We start from the raw sequence: 14,312 nt of genomic DNA, 5'->3' as shown, positions 1-14,312 counted from the left end.
GCTTTACCAAATTTGGGGACAAAACCCTTTCTAAAAAAATTTAAAAAAATCTTGAACCTCAAAAACTTTCAAAAATCATGAAAAATAGAAAATGGGTCATCTTGCCACAAAACTTCACATGAAGGCATAGGGGACCATTGTATGAATTTACAGGCCATAAAAATGGCATTGGCATGGTAGAAATATGAAGATGTGCTTGAACCCACCAACCACCCGTTTGATCCCCGGCTTGCACATCCTGCCTCTCTGGTCAGTTAAGCATCTGTATGCTCGTTTCATAGGTTGACTTAGGCATATGGAGTTCATCCCCAGTCTAAGCATATGGAGTTCATTCCCAATCTAAGATTGGACTGGACCGTAGGTTGCGACAGCAGGATCGACAGCACGCAGGGGGGACGAGGCTGATCCCCGACTTACGCATTCTACCTCTCCGACCGGCTGAACGCCCGCACGCCCGTTTCGTGGTTTGGGTTAGGCATAGGGAGTTCATTCCATGTCTAAGCCCCAGTCGGATCGAGGGTTGTGGCAGCAGGACCGGTAGCACGCAGAGGGGGATCGAGCCAATCCCCCACTTGCACATTGTGCCTCTCCGGTAGGCTCAGCACCCGCACGCTCGTTTTGTGGGGTTGACTTAGGCATACAGAGTTCATTCCCAGTCTAAGATTAGACCGGACTAAGGGTTGTGGTAGAAGGATCAACAGCACGTACAGGGGACCGGGTCGGTCCCCGACTTGCACATTCTACCTCTCCGACCGACTGAGTGCCCGCACGCTCATTTCGTGGGTTGGCTTAGGCATACAGAGTTCATTCCATGTCTAAGCATACAGAGTTCATTCCGAGTCTAAGATTGGACCAGACTGAGGGTTGCAATAGTAGGACCAGTAGCAGGATCACCAGCATGCAGGGGGGACCAGGCTGATCCCCGAGTTGCGTATTTTGCCTCTCCGATCGGTTGAGCGCCCGCACGCTCGTTTCGTGGGTTGGCTTAGGCATACGGAGTTCATTCCATGTCTAAGCCCCAACCAGATCGAGGGTTGTGGTAGCAGGACCGGTAGCAGGATCAACAGCACGCAGAGGGGGACTAGGCTAATCCCCGTCTTGTGCATTATGCCTCTCCGGTCAGTTGAGCGCCCGCATGCTCATTTCATGGGTTGACTTAGGCATACGGAGTTCATCCCCAGTCTAAGCATACGGAGTTCATTCCTAGTCTATGATCGGATCGGACCGAGGGTTGCAGCAGCAGATTGACAGCATGCGGGGGAGACCGGGCCGATCCCCGGCTTGCGCATTCTGCCTCCCCGGCGGTCTGAGCACCCACACACTTGTTTCATGGGTTAGCTTAGGCATAGGGAGTTCATTCCATTTCACAACCCCAGTCAGACCGAGGGTTGTGGTAACGGGACCGACAGCACACAGAGGCGGATCAGGCCGATCCCCGGCTTGCACATTTTGCCTCTCCGGCCGGCTCAGCATCCGAACGCTCGTTTCATGGGTTTACTTAGGCATACGAAGTTCATTCCCAGTCTAAGATCGAACCGAACTGAGGGTTGCGGTAGCAAGATCGACAGCACGCAGGGGGGGTTTGGGCCGATCCCCAGCTTGCACATTCTTCCTCTCCGGACGACTGAGCGCCCGTACGCTTGTTTCGTGGGTTGGCTTAGGCATACGGTGTGCATTCCATGTCTAAGCATATGGAGATCATTCCCAGTCTATGATCGGACAAGAACGAGGGTTCTGGCAGTAGGACCAGCAGCAGGATCGACAGCATGTTAGGGGGGGATCGGGCCGATCCTCAGCTTGCGCATTCTGCCTCTCTGGTCGGCCTCTCCGGCCGACTGAGCGCCCGCACGCTCGTTTCGTGGGTTGACTTAGGCATACAGAGTTATTCCCAGTCTAAGCATAAGATCGAATTGGACTGAGGGTTATGGCAGCAGCATCGATAGCATGCAGGGGGGACCGGGTCGATCCCCGGCTTACGCATTCTGCCACTCCGGCCGGTTGAGCGCCTGCACGCCCGTTTCGTGGGTTGGCTTAGGCATAGGGAGTTCATTCCATGTCTAAGCCCCAGTTGGACCGAGGGTTGTGGTAGTGAGACCGGCAGCACGTAGAGGGGGACTAGGCCGATCCTCGGCTTGCGCATTCTGGCTCTCTGGTCGGTTGAGCGCCCGCACGCTCGTTTCGTGGGTTGGCTTAGGCATACGGAGTTCATTCCATGTCTAAGCATATGGAGTTCATTCCCAGTCTAAGAGTTTGAGCCACGGTGCACATGCTGGGCTCGGGCATGTGGTGGTGCTGCATTTTTTTTGCCCGGGGCACCATCATCGGAGTTTCGCCGGAGAGCCTAACCGACGGCATTGAGGGTTCCGACGATTGGGGGGCCGGGGGGTGTGCGCACATGATGTGCTGTGGGTGCTGGTACTTGGCCCTTATATTGACCCCTTATCCCTCATCAAACCTCGAGAACTCACACCCCCTTAAAGAGCATTTGAGATTTTTATAGGTTTGCTGCCAGTAGCCATTAAAGTGTTTGAAATGGAGACACTTTTTTCAAAAGGTCACAAAATCTTCTCCACTTTGAGTTTTTAGCTGAAATTTTTTTCACATGCCAACAAAAATACAAGGATCATCTCTACCAAAATTGGGGACAAAACGCTTTCTAAAAAAATTTTAAAAAATCTCGAACCGCAAAAAGTTTCCAAAATCGTGAAAAATAGAAAACGAGTCGTCTTGCCACAAAACTTCACATGAAGGCGTAGGGGACCATTGTATGAATTTACAAGCCATAAAAATGGCATTAGCAAGGTAGAAATATGAAGATGTGCTTGAACCCACCTACCACCGATTCAATCCCCGACTTGCGCATCCTGCCTCTCTGGTCGGCTGAGCGTTCGCAGCTCGTTTCATGGGTTGACTTAGGCATACGGAGTTCATCCCTAGTCTAAGCATACAGAGGTCATTTCCAGTCTAAGATTGAATCAGACCGAGGGTTACGGCAGCAGGATCGACAACACGCAGGAGGGACCGGGCTGATCCTCGACTTGTGCATTCTGCCTCTCCGACCAGCTTAGCACCCGCACTCCGATTTCGTGGGTTGGCTTATGCATAGGGAGTTCATTCCATGTCTAAGCTCCAGCCAGACCGAGGGTTGTGGTAGCGGGACTGACAGGACGTAGATGGTGATCGAGTCGATCCCCGACTTGCGCATTATGCCTTTTCGGCTGGCTCAGCGCTCGTACGCTCGTTCCGTGGGTTGACTTAGGCATATTGAGTTCATTCCATGTCCTGCCACGAAACTTCACATGAAGGCATAGGGGACCATTGTATGAATTTACAAGCCATAAAAATGGCATTGGCACGACAGAAATATGAAGATGTGCTTGAACCCACCTACCACCCGTTCGATCCCCGGCTTGCACATCCTGCCTCTCTGGTCGACTGAGCATTTGCACGCTCATTTCATGGTTGACTTAGGCATACGGAGTTCATCCCTAGTCTAAGCATACGGAGTTCATTCCCAGTCTAAGATCGGATCGAACCGAGGGTTGTGGCAGTAGGATCAACGGCACGCAGGGGGGCCGGGCCAATCCCTGGCTTGCGCATTCTGCCTCTCCGGTCGGCTGAGCGCCCGCACGCCTGTTTCATAGGTTGGCTTAGGCATAGGGAGTTCATTCCATGTCTAAGCCCTAGTCGGACTGAGGGTTGTGGCAACGGGACTGGCAGCACACAGATGGCGATCAGGCTGATCCTCGACTTATGCATTATGCCTCTTCGACTGGCTCAGTGCTCGCACGCTCATTTCATGGGTTGACTTAGGCATACGGAGTTCATTCCCAGTCTAAGATCAGACCGGATCGAGGGTTGCGGCAGCAAGATCGATAGCACGTAGGGGGGATCGGATCGGTCCTCGGCTTACGCATTCTGCCTCTCCGCTTGGTTGAACGCCTGCATGCTCATTTCATGGGTTGGCTTAGGCATACGGAGTTCATTCCATGTCTAAGCATACAGAGTTCATTCCTAGTCTAAGATCAGACCAGACCGAGGGTTGGATAGCAGGATCAGCAGAAGGATCGGTAGCATGCAGGAGGGGATCGGGCCGATCCCTGGCTTATGCATTCTGCTTCTCCGATCGGTTAAGCACCTGCGCGCTCGTTTCATGGGTTGGCTTAGGCATACGGAGTTCACTCCATGCTAAACCCCAGTCGGACTGAGGGATGTGGCAGTAGGATCAGTAGCAGAATCAGTAGCATGCAGATGAGGATCGAACTGATCCCTAGCTTGCTCATTATGCCTCTCCGACCAGCCTTTCCCATCGGTTGAGCACCCGCACGCTCGTTTCATGGGTTGACTTAGGCATACGGAGTTCATCCCCAGTCTAAGCATATGGAGTTCATTGCCAGTCTAAGATCAAACCAGATCGAGGGTTATGGCAGCGGGATCGACAGTATGTAGGGGGGATCGGGCCGATCCTCGGCTTACGCATTATGCCTTTCCGGCTGGCTCAGCGCTCGCACGCTTGTTTCATACGTTGACTTAGGCATACGAAGTTCATTCCCAGTCTAAGATCAGACCAGACCGAAGGTTGCGGTAGCAGGATCGACAGCACGTAGGGGGGATCGGGTCAATCCCCAGCTTGTGCATTCTGCCTCTCTGATCGACTGAGCGCCCGCACGCTCGTTTCGTGGGTTGGCTTAGCCATACAGAGTTCATTCCATGTCTAAGCATATGGAGTTCATTCCCAGTCTAAGATCAGACCGGATCAAGGGTTGCAATAGCAGGACCAGCAGTAAGATCGGCAGTAAGCATGAGGGATCGAGTCGATCCCCGACTTACGCATTCTGCCCCTCCGGCCGGTTAAGCATCGCATGCTCGTTTCGTGGGTTGGCTTAGGCATACGGAGTTCATTCCATGTCTAAGCCCTAGCTGAACTGAGGGTTGTGGACGTAGGACTGGTAGCAGTATCGACAGCACACAGAGGAAGACCGAGCTGATCCCTGCCCTGCGCATTATGCCTCTTCGACTGGCCTCTCCGACTGGCTAAGCGCCCGCAAGCTCATTTCGTGGGTTGACTTAGGCATACGGAATTCATCCCCAGTCTAAGCATACGGAATTCATTCCCAGTCTAAGATCAGACCGGACAGAGGGTTACGGTAGTAAGATCGACAGCACGCAGGGGGATCGGGCTGATTATGTCTCTCCATCTGACTCAGCGCTCGAACGCTCATTTCATGGGTTGACTTAGGCATACGAAGTTCATTCCCAGTCTAAGATCAGACCGGACCGAGGGTTGCTATAGCAGGATCGAGAGCACGTAGAGGGGATCGGGGCGGTCTCTGATTTACGCATTTTACCTCTCCAGTCGGCTAAGCGCCCGTACGCTCCTTTCGTGGGTTGGCTTAGGCATACGGAGTTCATTCTATGTCTAAGCATACGAAGTTCATTCCCAGTCTAAGATCGAACCGGACTGAGGGTTGTGGCAACAGGACCAGCAGCAGGATCGGTAGCATGCAGGGGTGGACCGGGCCAATCCCCGACTTGCGCATTCTGCCTTTTCGGTCAGCTGAGCGCCCACATGCCCGTTTCATGAGTTGGCTTAGGCATAGGGAGTTCATTCCATGTCTACACCCCAACCGGACTGAGGGTTGTGGCAGCGTGATCGACAGCACGCAGAGGGGGAACGGGCCGATCCCTGACTTGCGTATTCTGCCTCTCCGATCGGCTGAGTGCCCACACGCTTATTTCATGGGTTGGCTTAGGCTTACAGAGTTCATTCCATATCTAAGCCCCAGTCGAACTGAGGGTTGTGGCAGCAAGATCGGCAACGCAATCAGTAGCACGCAGAGGGAGATTAGGCTGATCCCCAGCTTGTGCATTATGCCTCTCCAATCGGCCTCTCAGACTGACTGAGTGCTCGCTCGTTCATTTCGTGGGTTGACTTAGGCATACGAAGTTCATCCCTAGTCTAAGCATACGAAGTTTATTCCTAGTCTAAGATTGGTTCAAACCGAGGGTTGTGACAGCAGGATCGACAGCATGTAGAGGGGATCGAGCCAATCCCCGACTTGCGCATTCTGCCTCTTCGACCGTCTGAGCACCCGCATGCCTATTTTGTGGGTTGGCTTAGGTATAGGGGGCTCATTCCATATCTAAGCCCCAGCCGGACCGAAGGTTGTGGCAATGGGACCGGCAGCACATAGAAGGGGACCGGACCGATCCCCGACCTGCACATTTTGCCTCTCTAACCGGATGAGTGCCCGCACGCTATTTCATGGGTTGGCTTAGGCATATGGAGTTCATTCCATGTCTAAGCGTACGGAGTTCATTCCTAGTCTAAGATCAGACCGGACCGATGGTTGCAACAGTAGGACCAATAGCAAGATAGACAGCACACAGGGGGGACCGGGTCGATCCTCGACTTGTGCATTCTGCCTCTCCGACCGACTGAGCGCCCGTATGCCTGTTTCATGGGTTGGCTTAGGCATAGGGATTTCATTCCATGTCTAAGCCCTGGCCAGACCGAGGGTTGTGGCAACAGGACCGACAGCACGCAGAGGGGGATTGGGCCGATCCCCAGCTTACGCACTCTGTCTCTCAGGTCGGTTGAGCACCCGCACGCCCATTTCATGGGTTGGCTTAGGCATAGGGAGTTCATTCCATGTCTAAGCCCCAGTCGGACCGAAGGTTGTGACAGCGGGACCGGTAGCACGTAGAGGCAGATCGGGTCGATCCTCGGCATACGCATTATGACTCTACGGTTAGTTCAGGCATATGAAGTTCATTCCCAGTCTATGATCAGACCAGACCAAGGGTTGCGACAGTAAGATCAATAGCACATAGGGGGGGACTGGGTCGGTCGTCGACTTACGCATTTTGCCTCTATGGCCGGCTGAGCGCCCGAAAGCTTGTTTCGTTGGATGGCATAGGCATACAGAGTTCATTCCATGTCTAAGCCCCTGTCGGATCGAGGGTTGTGGCAGCAAGACTAGCAGCGGGATCGACAGCACACAGAGGGGGGCCAGGCTGACCCCGACTTGCGTATTATGCCTCTTCGGCCGACTGAGTGCCCACATGCTCGCTTTATGGGTTGACTTAGGCATACGAAGTTCATCCCCAGTCTAAGCATACGGAGTTCATTCCCAGCCTAAGATCAGACCGAACAGAGGGTTGCGACAGCAAGATCGATAACACACAGGGGGACCGGGCCGATCCTCGGCTTGCGCATTCTGCCTCTCCGATCGGCTGAGCGCCCTTACGCTCGTTTCATGGGTTGGCTTAGGCATAGGGAGTTCATTTCATGTCTAAGCCCTAGCCGGACCAAAGGTTGTGGCAGCGGGATCGACAGCACACAGAAGGGGATCGAGGTAATTCTCGGCTTCTGCATTATGTCTCTTCGACAGACTCAACGCACAAACGCTCGTTTCATGGGTTGACTTAGGCATACGGAGTTCATTCCCAGTCTAAGATCAGACCAGATCGAGGGTTGCGAAAGTATGATTGACAGCATGAAGTGGGGACCAGGTCGGTCCCCGACTTGCGCATTCTACCTCTCCAGCCGGTTGAGCGCCCGCACGCTCGTTTCGTGGGTTGGCTTAGGCATACGAAATTCATTTCATGTCTAAGCATCCGGAGTTCATTCCCAATCTAAGATCGAATCGGACTGAGGATTGCAGTAGCAGGACTAGCAGTAGGATCGGTAGCATGCAGAAGGGGATCGAGCTAATCCCCAGCTTGCATATTCTACCTCTCAGGCCAGCTGAGCGCGCATACGCCCATTTCGTGGGTTGGCTTAGGCATAGGGAGTTCATTCCATGTCTACGCCCCAGCTGAATAGAGGGTTGTGGCAGCGGGATCGACAGCACATAGAAGGGGAGTGGGTCGATCCTCAGCTTGCGCATTCTACCTCTCCGGTCGACTGAGCGCCCACGCGCTCGTTTCGTGGTTTGGCTTAGGCATACGGAGTTCATTCCATGTCGAAGCTTACGGAGTTCATTCCCAATCTAAGAGTTTGAGCCACGGTGCACATGCTGGGCTCGGGCATGTGCTGGTGCCACATTTTTTTGGCCTGGGGTGCCATCATCGGGGCATTGCCGAAGAGCCTAACCGGCGGCATTGGGGGTGCCGGTGATTGGGGGGTCGGGGGCGTGTGCGCACATGATGTGCGATGGGTTGGCTTAGGCATACGGAGTTCATTCCATGTCTAAGACCCAGTCGGACCGAGGGTTGTGGCAGCAGGACCGACAGCGGGATCGGCAGCACGCAGAGGGGGATCGACCTAATCTCCAACTTACGCATTATGCCTCTCCGGCCGGTTGGGCGCTCGCACGCTCATTTCGTAGGTTGACTTAGGCGTACGGAGTTCATCCCTGTCTAAGCATATGGAGTTCATTCCCAGTCTAAAATCAGACCGGACTGAGGGTTGCGATAGCAGGATCGGCAGCACGCAAGGGGGACTGGGCCGATCCCTGGCTTGCCCATTCTGTCGCTCCGGCCGGTTGAGTGCCCGCACGCCCATTTCGTGGGTTAGCTTAGGCATAGGGAGTTCATTCCATGTCTAAGCCCCAGTCAGATCGAGGGTTGTGGAAGCAGGATCGACAGCACGCAGAGGGGGACCGGGCCAATCCCCGGCTTACGCATTGTCCCTCTCCGACTGGCTCAGTGCCCCCGCACTCGTTTACTAGGTTGACTTAGGCATACGGAGTTCATTCCCAGTCTAAGATCAGACCAGACTAAGGGTTACGGCAGCAAGATCGATAGCACATAGGAGGGGACCGGGTCGGTCCCTAGCTTACGCATTCTGTCTTTCTGGCTGGCTGAGCGCCCGCACACTCATTTCATGGGTTGGCTTAGGCGTACGGAGTTCATTCCATGTCTAAGCATACCGAGTTCATTCCAGTCTAAGATTGGACCAGATCGAGGTTTGTGATAGTAGGACCAGCAGTAAGATCGATAGCTTGCAGGGGGACCGAGCCAATCCCCGGCTTGCGCATTCTACCTCTCCGACTGGCTGAGCCCTCGCATGCTCATTTCATGGGTTGGCTTAGGCATACGAAGTTCATTCCATGTGGAAGCGCCAGTCAGATCGAGGGTTGTCATAGCAGAAGCGGCAACGGGATCGGTAGCACACAGAAGGGGGCCAGGCTGATCCTTGACTTGTGCATTATGCCTCTTCGATCGGCCTCTCTGGTCAGCCGAGCGCCTACACTCTCATTTCATGGGTTGACTTAGGCATACGGAGTTCATTCCTAGTCTAAGATCGGGTCAGACCGAGGGTTGTGGCAGCAGGATCGACAGCACGCAGGGAGGGACTGGGTCGACCCCCGGCTTGCGCATTCTGCCTCTCTGGCTGGCTGAGTGCCCGTACGCTCATTTCCTGGGTTGGCTTAGGCATATGGAGTTCATTCCATGTCTAGGCATACGGAGTTCATTCCCAGTCTAAGATCGAACCGAATCGAGGGTTGCGGCTACAGGACCAACAACAGGATCAGTAGCACGCAGGGGGGGACCGGGCTGATCCCCAGCTTGCACATTTTGCCTCTCCTACCGGTTGAACACCCGTACCCTCATTTCTTGGGTTGGCTTAGGCATACGGAGTTCATTCCATGTCTAAGCCCCAGTCGGACCGAGGGTTGTGGCAGCAGGATCGGTAATCAGATCGACAGCACGTAGAGGGGACCGGGTTAATCCTCGGCTTGGACATTATGCCTCTTCGACCGACCTCTCCGGTCGGTTGAGCACCTGTACGCTTGTTTCATGGGTTGACTTAGGCATATAGAGTTCATCCCTGATCTAAGCATTCGGAGTTCATTCCCAGTCTAAGATCGGACCGGACCGAGGGTTTCGACAGCAAGATCGACAGCACGCAGAGGGGACCGAGCAGATCCCCGGCTTACGCATTTTACCTCTCCGGCCGACTGAGCACCCGAACACCCGTTTCGTGGGTTGGCTTAGGCATAGGGAGCTCATTCCATGTCTAAGCCCTAGCCGAACCGAGGGTTGTGGCAGCAGGACTGCCAGCATGTAGAGGGGGACTAGGTCGATCCCTAGCTTGCGCATTATGCCTCTCCGATCGGTTCAGCGCCCGTACGTTCATTTCGTGGGTTGACTTAGGCATACGGAGTTCATTCCCAGTCTAAGATCGGACCAGACTGAGGGTTATGGTAGCAGTATCGACAGCACGTAAGGTGGATCGGGCCGATCCTCGACTTGCACATTTTACCTCTCTGACCGGCTGAGTGCTCGTACGCACACTCGTTTCGTGGGTTGCCTTAGGCATACGAAGTTCATTCCATGTCTAAGCATACAAAGTTCATTCCCAGTCTAAGATCAGATCGGACCGAGAGTTGCTGCAGTAGGACCAACAGCAGGATTGGCAGCCCGTAGGGGGGATCGAACCGATCCTCGGCTTGTGCATTCTCTCTCTCTGGCCAGCTGAGCACCCGCACGCTTGTTTCGTGGCTTGGCTTAAGCATACAGAGTTCATTCCATGTCTAAGCCCCAGCCGAATTGAGGGTTGTGGCAGCAGGACCGGCAGCTGGATCGACAGCACGTAGAGGGGTACCGGGCTGATCCCTGGCTTGCACATTATGCCTCTCCAGTCGACCTCTCTGGTCGGTTGAGTCCCCACACGCTCGTTTCGTGGGTTGACTTAGGCATACGGAGTTCATCCCTAGTCTAAGCATACGGAGTTCATTCCCAGTCTAAGATCAGAGCAGACTGAGGGTTGCAGCATTAGGATCGGTAGCATGCAGGATGGAGCGAGCCAATCCCCGGCTTACGCATTCTACCTCTCCGACCGACTGAGTGCCCGCACGCCCATTTCATGGGTTGGCTTAGGCATAGGGAGTTCATTCCATGTCTAAGCCCCAGCCAGATCAAGGGTTGTGGTAGCGGGACCAGTAGCACGTAGAGGGGGACCGGGCCGATCCCCGGCTTGTACATTATGCCTCTTCGGGCGGCTCAGTGCCTGCACGCTCGTTTCATGGGTTGACTTATGCATACGGAGTTCATTCTGAATCTAAGATCGGATCATACCGAGGGTTGCGGCTGATGCCTGGGTTGTGGCTGATCCCGAGCAGCAGGATCGACAGCACGTAGGGGGGACCGGGCCGATCCCCGACTTACGCATTCTACCTCTCCAGTCGGCTGAGCACCCGCACGCTCGTTTCGTGGGTTGGCTTAGCCATACGGAGTTCATTCCATGTCTAAGGATACAGAGCTCATTCCCAGTCTAAGATTTTGAGCCACGGTGCACATACTGGGCTTGAGAATGTGCTGGTACGACATTTTTTTCGCCCGGGGCACCACTGTCGAAGCATCGTCGGAGAGCCTAACCGACGACATTGGGGGTTCTTGTGATTGGGGGGGCCAGGGTGGTGTGCACAGATGATGTTCGATGGGTGTTGGTACTTGGCCCTTATAATGGCCCCCTATCCCTCATCAAACCTCGAGAACTCACACCCCCTTAAAGAGCATTTTAGATTTTATAGGTTTGCTGCAAGTAGCAATTAAAGTGTCTGAAATGGGGATACATTTTTTGAAACGGTCACAAAATCTTCTCCACTTCAAGTTTTTTGCTGAATTTTTTTATGCATACAAGGATCACCCCTACCAAATTTGGGGACAAAACTCTTTCTAAAAAAATTTTAAAAAATCCCAAACCGTAAAAAGTTTTAAAAATCGTGAAAAATAGAAAACGGGTCGTCTTGCCACGAAACTTCACATAAAGGCTTAGGGGACCATTGTATGAATTTACAAGCCATAAAAATGGCATTGGCATGGTAGAAATATGAAGATGTGCTTGAACCCTCCTACCACCCGTTCGATCCCCGGCTTGAGCATCCTGCCTCTCTGGTCGGCTGAGCGCCCGCACGCTCGTTTCGTGGGTTGACTTAGGGATACGGAGTTCATCCCCAATCTAAGCATACGGAGTTCATTCCCAGTCTAAGATTGAATGGGACCGATGTTTACGACAGCAGGATCGACAGCACACGGGGGGGACCAGACTGATCTTCGGCTAGCACATTCTGCCTCTCCGACCGACTGAGTGCCGCACGCCAGTTTCATGGGTTAGCTTAGCCATAGGGAGTTTATTCCATGTCTACGCCCCAGTCGGACCGAGGGTTGTGGCAGCGGGACCGACAGCATATAGATGGGGACCGGGCCGATCCTCGGCGTGCGTATTACGCCTCTTCAGCCGGCTCAGCTCCCGCACGCTTGCTCCGTGGGTTGACTAAGGCATACGGAGTTCATCCCCAGTCTAAGCATACGGAGTTCATTCCCAGTCTAAGATCGGACCGGATTGAGGGTTGCGACAGCAGGATCGATAGCACGGAGGGCGAACTGAGTCGATCCCCGACTTGCGCATTCTGCCTCTTCAGTCGGCTGAGTGCCCGCATGCCCGTTCCATGGGTTGGCTTAGGTATAGGGAGTTCATTCCATGTATAAGCCCCAGCCAGACCGAGGGTTGTGGCATCGGGACCGGCAGCACGCAGAGGGGGACCGGGCTGATCCCTGGCTTATGCATTATGCCTCTTCGGTCGGCTCAGCGCTCGTACTTTCATTTTGTGGGTTAACTTATGCATACAGAGTTCATTCCCAGTCTAAGATCGGACCGAACCGAGGGTTGCGGCAGCAGGATCGACAGCATACATGGGGGACCAGGCTGATCCCTGGCTTGTACATTCTGCCTCTCCAACCTACTGAGCGCCCGCACGCTCGTTTCGTGGGTTGGCTAAGGCATACGGAGTTCATTCCCAGTCTAAGATTTTGAACCACAGTGCACATGCTGGGCTCGGGCATGTGCTGGTGCCGCATTTTTTTCGCCCTGGGCACCATCGCCAGAGCATCGCCGGAGCATCATCGGAGAGCCTAATCGGCGGCAATGGGGGTTCCAGCCATTGAGGGGGCCGGGGGCTGTGCGTATGATGTGCAATGGGTGCTGGTACTTGGCCCTTATATTGGCCCCTTATCCCCTATCAAACCTCGAGAACTCACACCCCCTTAAAGAGCATTTGAGATTTTATAGGTTTGCTGCCAGTAGCCATTAAAGTGTCTGAAATGGGGACACTTTTTTCAAACGGTCACAAAATCTTCTCCACTTTGAGTTTTTAGCTGAATGTTTTTGTGCATGCCAAAAAAAATACAAGGATCACCTTTACCAAATTTAGGGACAAAACTCTTTCTAAAAAAATTTTAAAAAATCCCGAACCGTAAAACGTTTCGAAAATCATGAAAAATAGAAAATGGGTCGTCTTGCCACGAAACTTCACATGAAGGCTTAGGGGACCACTGTATGAATTTACAAGCCATAAAAATGGCATTGGCATGGCAGAAATATGAAGAGGTGCTTGAACCCACCTACCACCCTCTCGATCCCCGGCTTACGCATCCTGCCTCTCTAGTCGGCTGAGCGCCCACGTGCTCGTTTTGTGGGTTGACTTAGGCATACGGAGTTCATCCCCAGTCTAAGCATACAAAGTTCATTCCCAGTCTAAGCATACGAAGTTCATTCCCAGTCTAAGATCGGACCGGACCGAGGGTTACGGCAGCAGGATCGACAGCATGTAGGGGGGACCGAGCCGATCCCCGACTTGCGCATTCTGCCTCTCCGAGCGGCTGAGTGCCCGCACATCTATTTCATGGGTTGGCTGAGGCATACGGAGTTCATTCCATGTCTATGCCCCAGGAGGACCGAGGGTTATGGCAGCAGGATCGGTAGCACGCAGAGGGGGACCGGGCCGATCCCCTTCTTATGCATTACGCCTCTCCGACTGGCTCAGCGCCCGCACGCTCGTTTCGTGGGTTAACTTAGGCATACAGAGTTCATTCCCAGTCTAAGATCGGACCGGACTGAGGGTTGCGGCAACAGGATCTACACCACATAAGGGGGGATCGGGCTGGTCCCCGACTTGCGCATTCTGCCTCTCCAGCGGGCTGAGCGCCTGCACACTCGTTTAATGGGTTGGCTTAGGCACACGGAGTTCATTCCCAGTCAAAGATCGAACTGGACTGAGGGTTACGGTAGCAGGACCAGCAGTAGGATTGCCAGCATGCAGGGGGACCAGACTGATCCTCGGCTTGCGTATTTTGCCTCTCCAACTGGCTGAGCACCCGCACACTCGTTTCATGGGTTGACTTAGGCATACGGAGTTCATCCCCAGCCTAAGCATACGGATTCATTCCCAGTCTAATATCAGATCGGATCGAGGGTTGCGATAGCAGGATCGGCAGACGCAGGGGGGATCAGGTCGATCCTCAGCTTATGCATTCGGCCTCTCCGACTGGCTGAGCGCCCGTACGCCTGTTTCATGGGTTGG

Source organism: Durio zibethinus, chromosome 7, assembly GCF_047325235.1.
Source record: "Durio zibethinus cultivar Kanyao isolate XHJ-2024 chromosome 7, ASM4732523v1, whole genome shotgun sequence".
NCBI classification, from domain to species: Eukaryota; Viridiplantae; Streptophyta; class Magnoliopsida; order Malvales; family Malvaceae; genus Durio; species Durio zibethinus.
Note: the sequence above shows the minus strand (reverse complement) of the source record.